This window comes from Canis lupus, chromosome 12, assembly GCF_003254725.2.
Source record: "Canis lupus dingo isolate Sandy chromosome 12, ASM325472v2, whole genome shotgun sequence".
Classification (NCBI taxonomy): Eukaryota; Metazoa; Chordata; class Mammalia; order Carnivora; family Canidae; genus Canis; species Canis lupus.
The window spans coordinates 9,315,534-9,322,091 of record NC_064254.1 but is presented as its reverse complement, the minus strand read 5'-3'; the positions used below and the strand labels follow the sequence as shown (position 1 = coordinate 9,322,091).

The 6,558-nt window shown below is 48.7% G+C and overlaps 1 long non-coding RNA gene across 1 annotated transcript; it reads right to left on the bottom strand.

Moving 5' to 3' along the window:
- Positions 1-3,014: 3,014 nt before the first annotated feature.
- Positions 3,015-5,908, bottom strand: LOC112641550 (uncharacterized). Its single transcript, XR_003124696.3, has 2 exons — positions 5,620-5,908; positions 3,015-3,528 (listed from the first exon to the last, which is right to left on the bottom strand). It is a non-coding gene; the product is annotated as an uncharacterized LOC112641550 (long non-coding RNA).
- Positions 5,909-6,558: the final 650 nt, after the last annotated feature.

Here is a 6,558-nt window from a genome sequence, read left to right as displayed (position 1 = left end):
TTTCACATGGATTATCATTCCTCCCATTCCTTATCTAATAACTTGGATTTACACATCACTGCTTTCCCCATTTTACTAATTTTCCAATCTGAGGATGCAAGTTTGTTTTTTTCCAAGTTCTTACAGAGTTTATGGAGCAGAAGAGGGTCTCAAATGAAATCTTTGGACCCCAGAATTTGTGTTTCCATCACCCCCCATCCGTAACTGCCACCCCCACCCCACCCCAATCAGCTATTACAGTGATGGCTGCCTGGTACAGCAAAATAGAAGTGAGGCCCAGAAGGCAGCCAGAGGAAGGAAAGAAAATACTCACTAGGCAGGAGGACAGCTAAGTCTAGGAGAGGTGAAAAAGGATATAGGGCCCTGGAGAGTTGCAGCATAGGGCTAAGAAGGGTGGCTCTGCCAGGAATTCTACATGGGCATGAGGCTCTCTCAGCCATCCACTGTCAAGCCAGCTGGAACAGGGGTCAGAGACCATGATCCACTGTTGGCTAAGAAGGCAGGAGGTGAAAAAGATCAGGCAAGCATGAGTAGGGAAGAGGTGAGGTGTGCAGAATCAGAGGAACAATTGGGAGGACACAGCTGTGCAGGACCAGGGTATAGGTCTAGTCTATCTGGCATCCACATCCAGATGAGGGCAAGAGAGCAGAGGCCTGAGATAGGGCTCCATCTGGAGTGTCCTTGTGGGCCCTCTACATAGTGAAGTCAGGAAGTAAGCAGGGTCCACCTAGAAATTGAGGTCGTTTTCAGGATTTGAGTGTTTGTGCTGTATATGTCTTAAGGCTCTCTTATCCTTCCCTTCCTGACCCAATATAGGAAGAGAGGCTTATTGGGAAATAAAAGCTGTGTCTACACCTGGACTTTGAGGTTTAGTGAAGGAAGAAAGGGCTGGACTCTCCATGAATACCAGAGGCTCTACAGCATGGGCCCACTATCAGATCCACTTGTCTTTTCTAGGTCTCCATGGAAGGATGACTAGACACTACATGAGTGGAGAATGACTGAGGGTGATGAGCCCCTGGCCTTCCAGATTGTTCCAGGGTAAATTCATTGAAGGGAGATCTGTGGCACAGAAGAGTAGAAGTCTTTCAGAAAGTTTTATGTAATCTGGGTTGTCTTTGAAGCAGCTAAGGGGAGACTCAGGACTCTCCCCTCTGGGTTATAAGGCACCACCATGAAGAATAAAGCTCTTCATTGAACACAAAGGACTGTCCAAGCAAGGAAGAGGGACCTCATGTAATTTTCCAAACAGCACAGTGAGCATCTTATATACTTCAGGTGCTACTCCCCATAATCCTCACCCATGACAAGTGTTAGATCATCCATTTTACTACCAAGAAAACTGAGACACGAAGAGAATAAACAACTTGCTGCAGGTCATATAACTAGTCAGGAGAATAGCTGGGTAAGCAGCCACTCGATAATTGGGGTTGCCCCAAAGTTACCTAAGAACAGCAAAGGACATTAGAGTCTCAATGAATTATCTGGAAGGAATCAGAACATGCGAGCGATGAGAGTTAAAAGAGGAAATATAACATTAAAAAATGGAAGACATGGGGAAATCTATTGACTAAATATTTATTGGCTTCTCTGCACCCTGTCCTAGTGCCTGTAAGGTGAGAAATTGAAGGCTGCCCCAAAGGTCCTTAAATGTCCTCACAAACTGAGGATTAAACAAGCTCCAAGGTCCAATTTGCTTTTTTGGTTTTGTTTTCTAAAATGTGGAGTTGTAGATAGTAAGCCAGCAGGCCCAAGAGGGCATGTGCATTGCAGACTCCCTCCTTCAAGGGAGTTGAATCTATTTCCTGATTTCAGTATCCTCATCTGTAAAATGGCCATGGTATCCCTCTACCTCCAAGCATTGCCGTATTTATGAATCACAGAGCTCTACATAGCTACACAAATAACCCATAGCATTTGAGAAGTCACCAATTCACAATGATTAACAACATGGATCAATGATAACACTGTTATAAATTATAGAACACTGATGATTATTATATGGGTATTAGGCCCAGAGTCTCAGGGCTGGAAAGATCAGAGGTCTCCAAACAAGCCCTCCTCTGCTCATCAATATCCCTGCCAGGCAGTATTATTCTGATTACAAATGATTCCATACTTTTAATTTATAAGTCCCTTATAAAGAGAAAATGTGAATTCATTCCCTGTGCTCCAATGAGCTCCCTGCTTAATGATTGTAGCTCTAGCTTTGTATAGACTCCACCATTCCTACTCCTTAGGAGACCCCAGAGTCATTACAGAAAACTCCCAGAATATTCTGTGGTCATCGATGAAGTAGAAAAACACAGAGCAAGGGCCCCAAGGTGGGAAGTAAAAGGGAGATCTGCTCTCTTACCAAATCAGCTCCGGTCTCCATGGCACAGGGGCAAAACAAGAAAGGAAGAGGGGGCAGGGTCCTGGGCAACCTCTGAAGCCCCAGCAAGTGAATGCTTTGTTTTCTGCAAGGACTTTCACTACCAACTGTGAGATCCAGAAAAGTTGCCCGCCACCTGCCAGGTGCACAGCATAGGCCCATTGACAGGATCCCTGTACTCTTTGATCGATTCCCTCCCGCCAATGAGGTGTTCCTTATTCTCCCTTTATCCTTAATCAAGGACTAAGAGAACAAAGTTATAAAAATAGTAACTAATAAAATTCCAGGACCTCAATATGAATCACTATTTACTCCCTTTTACATCCTTCCTAGTGATCTGACATTCCGATGGATAAATTTGTTCCTTTGGTTCTTACCTATCACAATGCAGATGCTCAGAGAAAACCCTGCCAAGTGTCTAGCAAACCCATTGGAGTCAGATCCCTTCCTGAGATAATGAGGAGCATTTTTCAAAGAGGGAGGAGGGAGAGCCAGGGATACCCCTTATAACAGCCCTCCCCCACCTCTTCTCATTGCCCCTTTCTCTGTGGCACAGACACTGTGAGTTTGGATGAAAAAAAAAAAAAAAAAGGACCATCCAAATCTTCTGACTTGGCACACCAATCACAGGTCCCAGCAGTCAAGTACATAAGCCTTTATTAAATTGGTCTACCCGACCTGAGATATGAGAGGCTCAGTCACCTCCGGGTGTGACTGGCCGGTCCCTTGACTACACAGGCCTCCTTCCTGGAAGGGCAGTTTTGAGGAACAAGATAATGCACAAAAGAGGGTGAATACACCCACATGAAGAGCCAAGTTTCCATGTTGATGGTAAATGGAAGAGCCTTTGGGTCTGAGCTGAGCTCAAATGGGGGAAAAGATAAGGGGAAAGGACCCATCCTCTGCACTGATACAAAAGCCCACAGTGAGTGGGTGGTGCAAGGAACAAAAGCCCCAGGTCCTACTAGCAGATCTTTTCCCAGATAGCTAAAACTTCAGTAAAGGCTGGGAAAGGAGGAGTGGAGAAGGTCCAGCTGGGATGGGGACTCCAGAAGGGTGGGTTCCTAGTTCCTAGAAGATGACTGTTTTCGCAGAACGACAGCCTCCACACTCTTGGTTATGGCTTGACTGATGATCCCAGGCAGCGACCAGTCCTGTGAAAGTAAAAGGAAATCATGGCAAACTTGATACACGGAAGTGGAGGCAAAGTGGGGGCAAAACCGACCAAGTTAGAGCCACAAGTTAGGACCACAAGCAATGTGCAGCACACTTGTTTTCAAAAGACATTCACTTCACCCCCATTCTCACCGAGCTTCTAACCCAGGCCTTACTATTGTGTCACGTTTCAGGTGGGAGGACACCTGAAGGGGTTAGTGTCCCTCCCCCTTCCCCCCCATCCAGGAAGGGAGCCCCTAGCCCTGCAGAGGAGATTTCCTGCTTCCAGGTCTGCAGTTTTTGTTTTTTTTTTTTTAATTCCCATCAACTATTTACCCATCCCCCACCCACCTCCCCTTTGGTAAACATCAGTTCTCTGTAGTTAAGAGTCTGTTTCTTGGTTCGCCTCTATCTTTTTCTACCCTACGATTTCTACCCTACCCCTTAAATTCCAAGTATGAATGAAATAATATGGTATTTATTTTTCTCTGACTGACTTATTTTGATTAGCACAAAACTCTAGTTCCATTCACATTGCTGCAAATAGCAAGATATTCATATCTATCTATATCTATGTCTATCTATCTATTTATCTATCTATCTATCTATATCTCACCATTGTGTGCGTGTGTGTGTGTGTGTGTGTGTGTATACCACTTCTTTAGCCATCTAGACTTTTTTTCTATAGTTTGGCTATTGTGGCTAATTCTGCTATAAACATTCCTTCAAGATGAGTATTTCGATTTTTTGGGTAAATACCTAGTATGTGCAATTCCTGGATCTAAGGATAGTTCTATTTTTAACTTTTATTAAGGAAATTTCATGCAGGTTTTGAGAGTGGCTGCACCAGTTTGCATTCTCACCAACAGTATAAAAGTGTCCCCCTTACTTCACATCCTTGCCTAAAGCTGTTGTTTCTTCTTAATTTTTTTTCTTTTTCTTTTTTTGGGGGGTTCAATTTGCCAACATATAGCATATCACCCAGTGCTCAACCCGTCAAGTGCCCCACTCAGTGCCGGTCACCCAGTCACCCCAACCCCCCGCCCACCTCCCTTCCCACCACCCCTTTTTCGTTTCCCAGAGTTAGGAGTCTCTCCTGTTCTGTCTCCCTCTCTGATATTTCCCACTCATTTTCTCTCCTTTCCCCTTTATTCCCTTTCACTATTTTTATATTCCCCAAATGAACGAGACCATATAATGATGTCCTTCGCCGACTGACCTCACTCAGCATACCCCCCAGTTCCACCCACGTCGAAGCAAACGGTGGGTGTTCGTGTTTCTCACGGCTGAGCACTATTCCGTTGCATCCATAGACCACCAGCCCAAGCCCCCTCCCTGGCCGTGGGACGGGAGGCGAGAAGGGAGGAACGGAGGAGGAGCAACATCCCCCCAGGCTCGTCCGCTCCTCCGAGGCCGAGCTCTCCCCGCCACCTGCAGGCGGAGGTCCCTCGGGAGGGGGAATGGCATCCTTCCACAGGAGATAAAACCACAGGTAGCGGGAGAAAGGGGCGCGGAAATGCGAGGGTGAGCCCGCGGCAAGGGGAGGGGCAGGGGCTCCGCGGGGGCTCGGCGTGCGGCGCCTGGAGGGGGAGGACCGGACCCGGCGGTGGCCTGGGACGGAGGCCGCCACTCGTGCACCCAACCTGGGGTAAGCGAGAGGGGGCGCCCGTTCCACCGCCGGGGCCGCGGGGGCTTTCCTGCGTCCTAAAGCAGTTCTGATCTTCCTTGGAGGAGGCGGCTGCGCCTGAGCCGCTGTGTCAGCTATGAAGTCAACTCAGAGCCACCACGGAGAAACTGAGGCAGGCGCTGCTCCAAATTAACCGCCTCGGCTCCCATCGCCCCCTCCCCGCGACCCTCCCCGGGTGGGAGGCCGCCCCCCCCCCCCCCCCCGTCCCCGGCCGGCCCCGCCTCCAGAGAGCGCGCAACCCGCGGGCCGCTCGGCTCGGGTCAGGGGCGCCGACAGGAGCGGGGGCGGGGCGGCCCGGGTCGGTGGGGTGCGGGGGGCTGGGAGGGGACCGATCCCGGGCATGCCAGAAAGCGGTCAGCCCCGGCCTGGCCTCCCAGGGCAGTGTCCTTCGCTTTATATTTACCAGGCCTTGGAGTCCCGGGCTGCCTGTGCTCCCTGGAACTTTTATCCTCCCTCGGAGGAAAGCAGCATCCAGAAGGCCCAGGGCACACACAAGATTTAGGGCCACAGCTGCAATTCAGACCCTCCTAACACCAATTCCTGAAATTTTCCAACCAACCAAAGACCTTTCACCAAAGAGAAATGCGTAACCAGCCTCATGGAGCTCCCCAGACCCCTAAAGAGAGCTTGGTCATCGTCCCTGGCTTCCTCGCTGCCCTGCTGCAAGGGCCGGGCTCTCACTCAGAGCCTCCTCATCAAGGATCCAGCCAATGGGAGAGGGTTGCTGAGCTGATGAGAATGCCCCTGACCAATGAGAAGGGGGCAATGCCTTAGAGGCTAGTTGGAGGAGGCTCACTTGTTAATATTTCCCCGGCACTTATTTTGAAAGACTCACTCCTGGAAAATTCAGAATGCATCATCATATCTGGGCATCCCATATTCCCTTTTTAAAAATGCACATAACGTAAAGTTCACCATCTTAGCCATTTTAAAATGTACGATTCCGTGGCTTTTACTACATCCACAATGTTGTGCAACCATTATCACTATTGAATTCCAGAACATTTTGTCACACACCCACCCCCAAAAGAAGTCCGTACATGCTAAGCAGTCACTCCCCATTCTTCCTTTTCTTTTCTTTTTTTTTTAATTTTTATTTATTTGTGATAGTCACAGAGAGAGAGAGAGAATGAGGCAGAGACACAGGCAGAGGGAGAAGCAGGCTCCATGCACCGGGAGCCCGACGTGGGATTCGATCCCGGGTCTCCAGGATCGCGCCCTGGGCCAAAGGCAGGCGCCAAACCGCTGCGCCACCCAGGGATCCCCCATTCTTCCTTTTCTTTAGCCTAGAGCAATGCACTAATCCGTTTTCTCTTTTGACGGATTTGTCTATTCTGCACAT